This window comes from Muscardinus avellanarius (assembly GCF_963383645.1).
Source record: "Muscardinus avellanarius genome assembly, chromosome: 6".
Taxonomy (NCBI): domain Eukaryota; kingdom Metazoa; phylum Chordata; class Mammalia; order Rodentia; family Gliridae; genus Muscardinus; species Muscardinus avellanarius.
The window spans coordinates 6,605,903-6,620,247 of NC_137791.1; positions in this window are offsets into that span (position 1 = coordinate 6,605,903).

Here is a 14,345-nt window from a genome sequence, read left to right on the forward strand (position 1 = left end):
TGGTTTGTTTTCTCTCAGATATGGAAGCTAAGAATATATAAAACAAAATGAGGAAAAAGACTAGAAGAATAATAAAAGGTGACCGGAAGAGGGAGGTAGAAAGGAGAAAAAGGGGGCTTGATGAAGAGAATGTTTAAAATAACACTTTGTATATAAGCTATTACTATAAATCTAACTAATATGTATGAGGAGGGGTGGGTGGTAGAGTGGATCTGGAGGGAAATACACCAAGTACTGTGCAAATGTATGTCTGTATCACCTTGAAACACTATTACGTAGAATTAGGGTGCACCAATAAAGGTATAAAGAGAAGTCAGCCAGGCATGGTGGCACACACTTGTAATCCCAGCATTTGGGATTACAAATAGCAAGCAGCCTCAGCTACTCAGTGAGGCCCTTTGCAATTCAGTGAGACCCTGTTTCAAAATAAAAATAGGGCTGGGGTGTAGTCAGAGGTAGAATGCCCCTGGGTTCCATCCCTAATACCACACACACACACACACACACACACACACACACACACACAAAGAGGCCAGATGTGGTGATACATGCCTGTAATCTTAGTACTTGAGAGACTGAGAAAAAAGTATCAAAGGTTCAAAGATAGCCTTAGTAACTTAGTGAGACTGTTTCCAATTAAACAATAAAATAAAGCTTGAGGTTTAGCTGGAGCATAGACTACCCCTGGATTTAATCCCAAATACCACATAAACACACACACACACACACACACACACACACACACACCCCATATAAAGAAGACACTAAAAAAAACTGATAAGATTCTATGGAATCTAATTGATATAAGAAATAAGCTAAGATTATTGAAAGACAAATATATTTTCTAAAAACTCCTAAAAACTGATCTGTACTATGTCCTTTAAATATTGTCAAAGAGATTTTGAATGACATTAAAAAAAGAAAAAAGTGTTGTATGATAAGTTTATGAAGAACTTGGTTTTATCTTCCTCCTTCTTCTTTTCCTTCTTTTTCTTCTTTGTTAAAGAATTGGATTTGCAAAAGAATTTGTTAAATTAGTAGAGTTACATTATAAAACAAATCAAATGATTTAATTTTACTTGTTAAGTTTTTATTAGAGGGAACCTTTTAATCTGATATAGTCAGAAATCAGAAATATTGATATAAATATACCTTGACAAATATAATATTTCAGATAAAATGATTTTATACTTGCACACTCATTAAGCATAATTGTAAAAACCTTAGGACCTGACATTTAACTCATTCAATTTTGGAAAATGTCTATCATAAAACTTATTTGGCAAAGCACTTCCTTTTGATTTGGCTACTTTGCCAAATTAGACTTACTTCCTGTCAGAAAAAGTTTGGTTTTATTTTTCAATTCAGTAAGTGAGTTAATATATTTTACTGTGACAACCATCTCATTTCTGAATTTGAAGATAGTTGAGGAATGGATTCTTAAAAAATTTATTTTCTAAGTGAAATAAGCTATGGAGACTTCAGTACTTAATAACTTAATTAAAAAACTTTAAAGTTATTGATAATGACTTTTACTGATTTACTGATAATGACTTTTACTGAAGCATTAGGAACTACCTCAAGAAGATTGCATTTTTGAAAACAATGAAGGGGTAGGGATGGTAAGGGAATTCAATAAAAATATTTAATGAGCTGTATTACTATGTAATATGGTTACATACAGAATACTCTGTCATCTTGAAAGGACACATGCTACAGAGGTTATGATGTCTTCATTAAATATCGTAAATGTTTTTGCTCATATTCCAGTTGCCTTTTTTTCCTGGTTGTTCAAAGGACATATGCTCAAGGATGAAGCATTAAGCTCAGTGTGATTATTGAGAGATGATTTTTAATTCCTAACATTGAATTTTAACTTCTATTTGAGGTAGAGTTTGTTCTTTGTTTAGTTGTTTGTTTCATGGAAATTATTGTTTCTCTTATTATGAATTATTTATTTCTTCTTTGCTGTTAATCTCTTTGAGTATTTTCTCAAGTGCTAGTTTGACAGACATAAATTCTGTCAGCTTCTGTTTTTTTGTGAAAAAATTAATTTTCCCATTGAATGTGATTGATAATTTTTCTAAGTATAAAATTGGGGGATGCAAATTGTTTTCTTTCACAATTTGAAATATTTTGTTCCAAGCCTTTCTGGATTTCCAGACTTGGTTTGGGAAGTCTGGAGGGATTCTAATTGCTTTGCCTCTGAATGACACTCACTTTTTGATTTTGTTGCCTTTAAGATTTTCTCCTTGGCTTCTATGTTGGTCATTTTGTCTATTATATGGCATGGTGAACCTTTTCTCTAATCTTGTCTAAAGAGGGTCCAATAAGTTCCTTGTACCTGTGTATTAATCTCTTTTACTATATTTGAAAACTTTTTCTGATATTACATCTTTGAAAAGGTTATTGATTCCTTTGGTTTTTATCTTCTATTCCCCTTCTATGCCTTTTATTTTTAGGTTAGCTCTTTTAAGATAGGCTCATAACTCTTCAATGTTCAATTCCTGCTGTCAAATTGTTAATTTCTAAATTATATACTATATAAATATATAATTATATATTATATATTTATAATTTATATATTATATTTATAATATATAAAATATATATTTATATAATTATATAAATTATATACTGTTTTTTCTAAATTATATACATTCATTTAAGAAGTGATGATCTTGTAAGAGCAAAATTCTATTCTCAACATGGTCCAAACTACAGTTTATGGTTTTTATTGATTCCTTCACTTCAAAGATTGTATACTTTATTTCTTTCAGGCTCTCTCTAAATTCCTTTTAAAATTCTGTATCATTTATACTGTTAAATTTCTGATTTGTCCTTCTTGTGATCTCTGCAATCTGTGTTGTCAGATTCTTTTATTGTGAGGTGTAAGAGTTCATGCATCCTTGTTATTTCTTTTTCATGTGATTTTAAAAGTTTGAATTTTTGTTGCTTTTGATAGATTTCTCTCAGTCTGTATATGCCATCTGGTGTATATATAAGGGGATGTTGTGTTGTATTCAATGATGAAAGGTGAGTGAGGAGGGGGAAATTGAAACTGTAAATGGAAGAATAGGATAAAACAACAGATAGGATGAAATAGAATGAGATTATAAATTTGGTAAAATAGTATATAGTAGAGATTAGAGATAGTAGATATGTAGTAGGATTCTAGTAACCATGTAGAGTATTTAGTATAGCAATATCAAGTGGATTTAATACAAGAAAAAGAAGAGAGAAGAAAAAAGAAAAGGGATGGAGCAGAATGAGTAGATATGTACAAAAAAGAGGCTTATAAAAAAAAGGTGGAAAAGAGAGCAAAGGAACATACACACACACACATATCACCAACAAAAAAATAATGCAACCCTACATATATATGAATACTGAGCAGACTTGGCCTCTGCAGTCTTTCTCTATGCAGACATCAAGTGACACTGGTTCCTTTTCTGCTACAAGCATGGTTCTCTATTTCTCTCAGTCTATGCAGATGATCAGTATCAATGGGGCTGGATACAGTGTTAAGCTTAGGTCCCCCTCCATACTTTCCACAGATGCTGAGCCCATGTCTTTATGTCCAACAGCAGACTCCACTCCCACCTTTGCCAGGTTGAACCGCAATTTCTCACACACTGCGAGTTTATGGTAACTGCTTGAATCCCTGCAGCCCTACTGGGCAGTCAGTCTTCTGAAGGGACAGGGAGTTTAATTACATTATGGTTGAGCATTGTTCTGAATCTCTGGAAGGCAGGGTAAGCTCAGCTGCCCTGCTGCAAGTCATAGCCAGTGTTTGTATAGGAGGAACTGATGGCTTACAATTCTGGTGAGCCACAGCTGCTTACTTCATTTCAAGTCACTGGCTTTTTTCCTACATGTCTCTGGCAATCCATCACATTGAAGCAAGATGGCTCCATGGTGGCATTTGTGGCCACAGCCATTTGAGGCAGGCAGGGTCCTTTTCTGCCTTCTGATCTGCCTTCTACCTTTTTCTTTTTTTCTTTCTTTTTTTTTTTTGCTGAATTTCATTTGTCATGCTCTTTTCAAATTTATGCTGATTTCTTTATTTTGCCTGAATCTTGTTTTCATGGCAATAGAGACCTAGTGTCAGCTGGACTGATATGTGCTGCTTCTATCAGTCATCATCTTCCTAGAGTCCTTATTTTCTGAATTTTGAAGGAAAGGAAAGGTGGAGTGCCACAATAGTTGAACTCCACAAAAGTTTAAATGTAAAAGCAAGCAATTATAGTGCAGCTATGTCAAGGTCAGGACCTGTTGGGAAGTAATGAGACTGACGCTGGGATGGGGATATCTGAAATGATGCTTTCCAAAATCATTTTTTATTGCCAAATTTCTTTAAGCTCAAGCCAACATGTTACCCACAGAATCTTCTTTCACGTCTCCTCTTGGCTTCTAGGCCTGAAACTAGGATTGAGTTGCAGCATAATCTAGGTATTGACATAATGTAAATAGGAAAAGAAGGACTATACCCCAGAGAGGTGCAAGTTGTAGGTGGCATGGGGCCATAGTAATAAGGGAAGAACCTCTAGACTGGACTCTGAGAGTGCTGATTATGGACCAGAATGTGGGGTGGTTAAGGACTAGACTTTGATTTTGGAAAACGTTCCCCAGACAAAGAATTTAACACCATATTAAAATTGGTACATTATACCTGATCAAAATGTAAAAGTTGTCTTTATAAAAGAAGTTACTGTTAAGAGGATGTTGAGACAAACTGTAAAACTTGGAGGAAATATTTGCAAACCATATGTCCAAAAAGTGTATGTATGTATATATATGTATATATATATATATTTAATTTCTATCTATCTAATCTTAAAACTTCATAGCAACACCTAAATGATAAAATTATGAAATGGACAAATGCACAAACAGGCGTACAGTGCCATATGTTTTACCATTTTTATTCTTTTATATTTATCTCAAAGAATTAAAGCTCATGTTTGCTTAAGAAATAAAGGGAAGAAAACAACTTTGATTTATTTATACATATAAATACTTATACAAATATCCAGATAATTATTCTGAGCAAAAGAAGCCAATCTCAAAAGGTCACATACTGTATGGCTCAATTTATGTAATATCTTTTTTTTTTTTTTTGCGAGCCTGGGGCTAGAACCCAGGGGCATTCAACCTTCAAGCTACACCCCCTGCCCTAATTTTTATTCTTTATTTTGAAATAGGGTCTCACTAAGTTGCAGAGGGCTTCACTAAGTAGCTGAGGCTGTCCCCGAATCACAATCCTCTGGTCTCAGCCTCTCAAATGCTGGGATTACAAGTGTAACATCTTGAAATTATGAAATTTTATAAATGGAGGAAAGATTGGTGGTCTCCTGGTTAGAAATGAGAGGTAAGGCCTGGCATCAAGAAAAAAATAGGTGGGCTTGGTACTAAAGGGCAAAAGATATTCTTCTGAATGAAATTGTTCAATGTTTTGCCTGTGGTGGTGGATACATAAATCCACATGTGATGAAATTGAATAAAATTATAGGTACAACACACATACAAGGGAATGCAAACTAAAGGAAAACTGAATAAGATTGATGCCTCGTATCAATGTCAATATCTTGGTTAGATATTATCTTATAGACTTGGAAATAGAACTATTTGTGATCCTATAGTGTAGTTAATAAACTTTTTTTTTTTTTTGCTGTATTGGGGGTTGAACACAGGGACATTCTATCTTTGAGTTATACTCCCAGTCCTGTTTTTTTTTTCTTTATTTTGAAACAGGATCTCACTAAGTTGTAGAGGCCCCCATAAAGGAGCCGATGCTGTTTGTGAACCAGTGATTCTCCTGTCTCAGCCTCCGAAGTACTGGGATTATAAGCATGTGTCACCTCACCCAGCAATAGCATTTTTAAAAAATGATTACAATTTATTAGTACTTAATATGGCACATATAAATGAAAAATTTAAAAAATTACTACTGTAGTTCATAACACTATGAAAGTAAAGATGGAAGGTTCTGAGACATTTGAAAAGATAAAAAATTTAAAAATTTATTCACTTTTAATACTTAGTTGCTATTAAAGCAAATCAGAAAAGCATAAAACAAAACCCACCTCTTGGCAATATAGAAATGGATTTCTTTATTTGAGGATAAAGTGTAGATGCAGATATTCATGGCAAATTATTTTGCCTAATAATGAAATGCAAGAAACATACTCACTGGAACATCAAATGATTGATTCATCTCAGTATTGTTCTACAGATCCAAAACAATGCACTGAAAATAAACTCAATAATATTAAAAATAATGAAATTACACACACACACACACACACACACACACACACACAATGATATAATTGCCCAAAGACAAGTAATATTCTACATAAATAAAATATTTTACACCTAATAGAGGAAAAATGATCAGTGTACAGATAAAATAAGAAATCTTTAGTTTTTACATGCCAGGCATGGTGGCGCACGCTTGTAATCCCTGTGCTTGGGAGGTGGAGACATGAGGATCGCGCAGGTTCAAAGCTAGCCTCACTGGCTTAAGAGACCCTGTTTCCAAATAAAATATAAAAAAATAGGTCTGGGAGTGTAGCCTGGAGGTAGAAGGGCTTCCAGGAACCCTAGTACCACACACACACACACAAAACAAAAACAAAAACAAACTTTAGTTTTTACATTTAGGATAAACAGTCAGGAACTACAGAGAAAGATAGTATACATAGAATAATAAAAACTTTAAAAATTTGAGAAATAATTATCTGGAAGTGTGGAAAACTGATATTAATCAAATTTGTTGAAGAGTATAAAATGGAATAAAAATTAAGTGTCTATGTTTTTAGATGGAATGAAGTTCTAAATTGTTGGAGAAACAACTGAGTTATTGAGTGGAATAGTCAATTTTATAAAAAGAATTTCAAATTTTCAAAAAATTAGGCTTTACATTCAATAGATGTCCTCTTGAAATTCCAATTGGATCTTTTCTGTAATTTGATTTTTAAAATAACTCAGTAGAAAAATGCTTAGCTAATGGAATCTAGAAAAGAACATAAATGAAAAACTTGACCTACAGTTTTTCAAATCAGTTTTGTCTTATACATAATATGTATGGCGAGATCCTTTCTGAGTTTTGAAAACTTCAGTATACAGAGATGTTGAGAAATTACATGCAGGTCATTTCATAAGAGGTAAATAAGTGCTACTGAGTATTGGGCAGAAAAAGAAAAAGTAATTAATAACAACACACTTCAAAAAGAGTCACATTAGTTAATGAAGCAGAATTGAGTTCAGAAACAGACTCATGTATATATGGGAACTTTGTTCAAAATGTATTCTATTTAACTAGAAGCTAGAACAATATTGCAAAATACATTTCATAAAAGTTGTATCCCATACTTTATACCATGCATAAAAAATATTCAATGCAGACTGCATATTTATGTGTACAAAATTTAAAAAGTTTATAAGAGAAATATAGGATGCTATTTTTATAAACTTGGGTAAAGAAACAGAAGTCTTTCTTGATTAAATTATCAAGGGAATGACTGATGGAGCTGTCTATATAAATGTTTTAAATTGTTCTAAAAAACATCAAAATATAAAAGACAAATGTTTTTGCAAGAATTACCATTTGCTATATATATCTTCCAGAAAAAGATTTTATTTTGTTATTGTTAGTGGTTTGATTTGTTTTGCTTTTGTATTCTGTCAAATCTTCCAGATATGGCTGAGCATGGTGACACACACCTGCAATTTTAGTACTTGGAAAGCTGAGACAAGAAGATCAGAGATTTGAGAACAGCTTCAGCAATATAGGAGACCCTGTTTTCAAAGCAACAACAAAAAACAAAGTGGTTAGGGATGTAGCTTAGAGGTAGAAAGTCCCTGGGTTCAATCTCTATTTATTTGCCCCTCCCTCCTTCCCTCCCTCCCTCCCCCTCCCTCTCTCTCACACACACACACACAAAAAAAAAAAAAAACCACACACACACACACACATTTTTTGATATGTTTGGGGTATGACATGTAAGTGAAAAAAGTAGGTTACACTTAATATGTGTTAAAATAACATAAGACAGTATTGACTGCATAGGAATTAAATATATTACAAATAAAAATACTAAAATACAAAATTACACACATATCTCTTAGAAGTGGAGATAAAAAGAAATCTCATAATTGTGCTCTACATACTCATATTTGCTTTCTTACTGTTAGAAGTATTCATGTGTCACTTCAGTCATTTAAAATTTTCAAAAAATCCAGTGTTATATAATTATTAGTGTCTGGATTATTCTGCTTCCAGCCTCTTATTCTTTTAATCCATCAGCCAAGGTGCCGACACCTTCCACCATCAGGTGTCACTCAACAAGACCTAAAAGTATTTTTTTTTACCAAAGATGGAATCCAAGTACATTCTACCTCTGAGCTACATCCCCAACTCTATTTTTTTAATCTTTATTTTGAAACAGGGTCTCACTGATTTTCAAGGGCCTCACTAAGTAGCTGAGGTTGTCTGAATCGTGATCCTCCTGTCTCTCAGCATCCCAAATTCTGGGATTACAAGCATGCACCACCACCAGCCCCGCTCAACCTGGAACTATTTGGTTGCGGCAAGTTGTGATTTAGTAGTTTACTTTTACCTATAGAATACTCACTGCCCACCAAGCCTCAGATAAGTCTGGAATCCATGTGTTTACTGATTTCTTACTTCCTGGAAATTTTTTTTTTCCTTGTGATTTTGCTAACACCTTTTGCTTTGGTAAGTGTCTCCTGTGAGCAGGCTACTCCTAGATTATCTTGGATCTCTACTCCTGAGGGCAGGGCGCTGGAGTGGGATGGGCATCTCACATAACGTATGTTTTTTGCTTTCATTATTGTGACTGAATTAAACTACCAGACTCAGGTCCTATCTACACAGGGAACTTCTTCTGTCATCACACTTGCTTGCTCTAAGCCAGGCCCAGGCGAAGTCAGTTTTGCTGTGAGTTAAGACCCAGTGAGTACATCTCATTCCCCTGCCCAGCTGCTGAGTTGACCTCCAACCCCAAAGCCTAGGTAGCTTCAGCATCCATGACTCTGTCTGGTCCCAGCTTCTGTCTCTTCTCTACCAGCCCAGTCCTGGATACTCTCCATCTGTACCTCAGTCTGCTCTTCATCCGTTTCATCTTATTTTGTATCCCAAGAGGCTGATCCTTATATGTATTGGAACTATCAGTGGGCTGGAGGAAAGAGAGTGCAAGGTGTTTATTACTGTGCCGTTTCTTCCCACACAGCCAATGCCATTTGTCAGAAGCTCTCTGGTGTAGCTGCAAGTCCTTCTGGGTTCTGGGAACTGTACTTCTCTTTATTCCTTCAAGACAAGAGCGAGCAGCTATTGCTTGAATAGGCCACTTAACTTTCCCTGTGAGTTGTCTTCAACATGGGTCATGGCTTTGTTAGTAGATTCCATGTTAAAGTGTCTTCAGACACCGTCTTGAGTGTGTTGCTTGTGTCCTGCTAGGACCTCAGTGTGAACTGTATCATTGCAGCAGGTAAGTCTCTGACGTGAGCCCTTTTAAGGTACAGAAACAATATTAGTGAAACACTAATCTGATGATGATGATGAAGATGATGATGATGTGTGTGTGCTTGCGTGCGTGCGTGCGTGTGTGTGTGTGTGTGTGTGTGTGTTTACTGGGCATTGACCCTGGAGCATTCTACTCTGAAAAACCCATGCCTATTTTTTATTTTGAAACAGGGTCACCCTAAGTTTCTGTGCTTCTCAGTTTCTACGGCAGGCCTTGAACCTGTGATTCTTCTGTCGCAGCCTCCCAAGTACTAAAATTACTGGCATGCTAGTAATCCCAGCTAGTTCCAGGCTACCATACCCACCTAGTCCTGTAACTTTGAATTTTCAAATTTGCTGTTAAACTCTCTGTAATGCCTATGAATACAATGAAGCTTTCCTAATCACTGCAATTTTTGAGATACTAGACTTTTGATCTTTCTTTAGCTTTTGTGAAGAGGAAAAAAAGAGTATTTCAGATTTGATATCAATGCCAACAAAATGAGCATCAAATCTAATTATTTATATGTAATTTGTTTACAGTTATAACTATCTGAACTTAGAATACTCTTTTAAGATTATGTTTAGTTTACTCAGCATTATATTTCATTATTTCTTTTTAAGTGATTTATTTTCTACTAGTGTGCAAGGCACACTATTTTGTGTCTTTTCTTGGTAAACTAATTCTCAGAATTGCTTTATCATAGCACTCTATCATTCTGAGTGTTTAGCTGACCATCTGTTTTACAATCTTTCTAAAAGACAAGGGTAATTGAAACCATGGTTCACCCTAAATGTTTTGATCATCTTGTGGTAATTTACGTTTATTTAGCAAATATATATCAAATATCTATTGTATGCCAAACATTGTTTCATGTACAAGGTTTTCTATAGCAAAATATATATATGACCAAGGTAGTTTTCATTGCATAGTCAGCCAAGGCTGATTTCATTATCAAAATTTAAAATAAAAAAAGCAAAACACCTCTTATGTAAGAACTTCCATCCCTTGACTTTTGAGTGTATATCAAGGCATACTTATTATTCTGTTTCTATGGGAAAAATGCATTCTCAGTATTAACCAACTTTTAAGTGTATGCTTGCCTTTCAGTCTGTTGAAATTGAAAACCGTTTCTCTATGACCCCTTTTGACTTCAAGAAGAAGATGCTCTGAAAGCTTATAAATCTAGGTTAACAATCAGAACCATAAAAAAGGTAATTTCATCTTTGCCTTAAATCATTTTTGACAATTCTCTTTCCTTTCAAATGATAAAAGAAAACCAAATAGAGGCCTAGAAATTAACCATTGACTTTGGTACCAAACAGACCTCAATCATTTTCCTAAATTTCAAGTCAGAAAGGGACGGGAGGGATAGAGACACAGGGCAGAACCTACCATGGGGTTGGGCACTCACTGAATTTTCCTTTTTGGGGGCTGATGGACCTTGATGGAAGATGGTAGGTCTAGTGTAAAGGATAAAGAGGAGAGCATCAGTTCTTAGAAATTCTGAAAGAGGTTCAGCCTGTCTCTCGTAGTCTACTGTCTCCTTTCCAGGTTTCCTAATTTGGTGGCAGCCTCCTGTGTTTAGTGTGTCGGGTAAAGAATTTCTGTTCTCCTAAAGTGAGTCATTTATCAACTCCTATATGGCTTCTGGCAGAAAATTTTAAGTGTCATTCTTGACGCAGAATAATAACCATGCATTTTTTGTTTAGTTTCTCTTTGAAAAATGTTCTTTGCTTTTCTTTTCAACTTTATTATCTTACAACAAACAGAAGAGTGACAGACATAATAATTTGAGGGTTTTTCTCTTATTTTTTTGCATCCAGTCTATCTTTTTTCCTCCTCAAAGTCTTTAGAAGACAGATGACGTAGTTTCAATCACTTCTTTTCTAGTGGAAGAGCAGTAGAGTAATCTAATAAGTCTGTTTCCATCTCTGAAAACTTTGTCTTACCAAAGGGACTGGTGCATGTGGCCATGTTCTGCCGCATTTCCCACATTTATCACTGCCATTTAGAAACCTCTCCTTTCATCCTGTTGGGAGTATGTGGGCCAGTTCTTGAAAGGATATCTTATTTTGAGAGCTACATGTGTTTATTTCTTTTGTCTCTCAGCTGATGTGCATAGAAACTGGCTGTAGTTTTTCAGTCTGACTTTATTCGTGGGATTTATACTTTGCGTTTACCCTTTCTATCTATAAAATCATTTGCACTGTATCTCTGAGCCGTGTTTTCAAACTCAGCTTTGAAAACACTAAAGGGGCATTATTTATGAGTCAATACACTTAGAACTCCTTGCATCCAAAATGTAAAGTGATAAGGTATTTTATCAGTTGATTCTTAGTTGTTTATTTTTAATAGGCACCTATTAATTTTAGAAAATGTACTGTACTGCATATTTAATTATTTTATTTTCACATATTTGGGTACAAAGTATAACTTAAATTTTAACAAGAAACCATATCTTTGGTTCACTAAATGTTAAACCTGCCTAGAAATGACTATACAGTGGAATACTTCCAAACAGCATTTTGATCCTCTTTTCACTTTTGAGTTATGAAAATAAAAATTGCTTACTATTCATTCCCATGATGTCAATGCAATTTGGGCAAAATGAATCTTGACTGGTACTCCCATGCCTCTTACTTAGCAGTTAGTTCCGTGATGGACATACTCACTACTGAGGCAGAGTTCAGACAGTTTTCTTTTGGCAAAGGGGTTTCACACCAGGATGAGCCCATTCAAATACACTTGAGACTAGAATTTTTCTGTCATAGAAGGAAAATATAAATCTTCCAAAGACTAGGTCCAGCTTTGTAACCTTCATAAATTGGTTACATAATGACTGGTGACACCAGCAAATTATGGCTGTCCAATGAGCACAGTCATACCCAGAGGTGAGAGGAAGCCCTGGTAACTGCCAGCTGACATCTTGTGACAATGGCCACCGCCAATCAATCTGAGAACAAAGGAGATATGGGAACAGAGTTTAGATAATCGTTAATAAGGAAGTGGTATGTGTGAACAAGTCATTTTGTAATAATGACGCCATTACAATTATGATATTAAAGATAATATTTTAAATCTTGTGTTTTCTTCGATTTATTCTTGGAAAGTTAAGGACTCTGAAGGAGAGCTAAATTTCCATCAAAAATTCATCACAAAGACTATTAGTCATTTAAAAGCACCCCTAAATCTGGAAAACCAATTGAAAGTAGTCACCGTGTTTTCATCTAATTAGTTTTAGAGAGTAATACCATAATTTTGAGACAGCTAGCACTGTTCCCCTTTTCATTTTCTGTTACTTTTTGAATACACTCTTACTCGTGTGTTGTAGTCACACATCATGATGTACTTCAGAGTGGTAGTGACATGCCTCCTCAACACTTGCTGAACTTTTCTTCAGCCTCTCCCCTAACCCTCCCCCTTCCCCACACATGATACTGAGATTGACATTAGCAAGTTCATAAATGTACAGAAAGTCAGTGGAAATGTTTCCTTAAGTAATTCTCCTTCCCCTACACTACCACCTACCCCTGTAATTCCTCCACTGCTCAACTGGAGTTTCTCCTTCTTTCCCCAAACTCCATCTTGAATCCTGATTACCACCAACTTCCACATATGAGAGAAAACATATGACACTTCACTTTCTGATTTAAATACCTTTGGAAAGGTACCCAGGAGTGGCATAGCTGAATCATATGGTTGATCCATTCTCAGTTTTCTGAGGAGCCCCACACTGATCTTTCTGCCAGCTGCACTAATCTGCAACCCCACCAACAGCAGATAAGAATTTCTATTTCACCACATCCTCACCAGCATTTATTGTTGTTTGATGTCTTGATGATTGTCATTTTATTTAGGCTTAGATGGAATCTCAGTGTAGTTTTGATTTTCATCTCCCTGATTTCTAATGATGTTAAACACTTTTTAAAATACTTATAGACTTTTTTTTCTTTTTTTTTGTGAAGTGTCCATTTAGTTCATTGCCCATTTCTTGATTGGAGTTGTTTCTTTTTTGAGTGTTAAGTTCTTTTAAGTTCTTTGTATACTTTAGATATTAGAGAAATAGCTGGAAAAGACGTATTTCCATTTTGTAGGTCCCCTTTTTAGACACTGTGATTGCCTTTGCTAAACAAAAACTTTTAAATTTAATACCATCCAAGTTATTAATTACTTTTTAGTTTCATGAGCTTTGGGGGTCTTAATAAAGAAATTTCTACCAGTCCCTACATGTTGGAGTCTTAGTTCAATGTCCTACTCTTGTAATTTCAAAGTTTCTGGTCTAATTTACAGGTCTTTGATTGATCTTGAGTTGATTATTTTACAGGATAAAAGATTATGATTTAATTACATTTTTTTTACAAATAGATGGCCAGTTTTTGAAACACTATTTATTAAAAAGGCTGCCTTCTCCAACATATATTTTGAGTACTTTTGTTGAAAATCAATTGGTTATAAGTGCGTATTGTTTCTGTGTCTTCTCTTCTTTTCCATTGGTCTATGTGTCTGTTTTTGTGCAATCATCATGCTCTTCTTATTATTATAGTTCCACAGTATAATTTGAAGTCTGAAATTGTGATGCCTCTGTATGATTCGTATTGCTGAAAATTGCTTTGGCTATTCTTGTTTTTTTTTTCTATATAAAATTTATGACTGATTTTTCTAGCTCTGTAAAAAATGGCATTGGTGTCTTGATAGGAATTTCTTTGAGACTGTGAATCACTTTGGGTAGAATGACCATTGTGATAAAAGTTATTCTGCCTCTTCAAGAGCATGGAAGATCTTTCCCATCTTCTATGATCTTTAATTTTATTC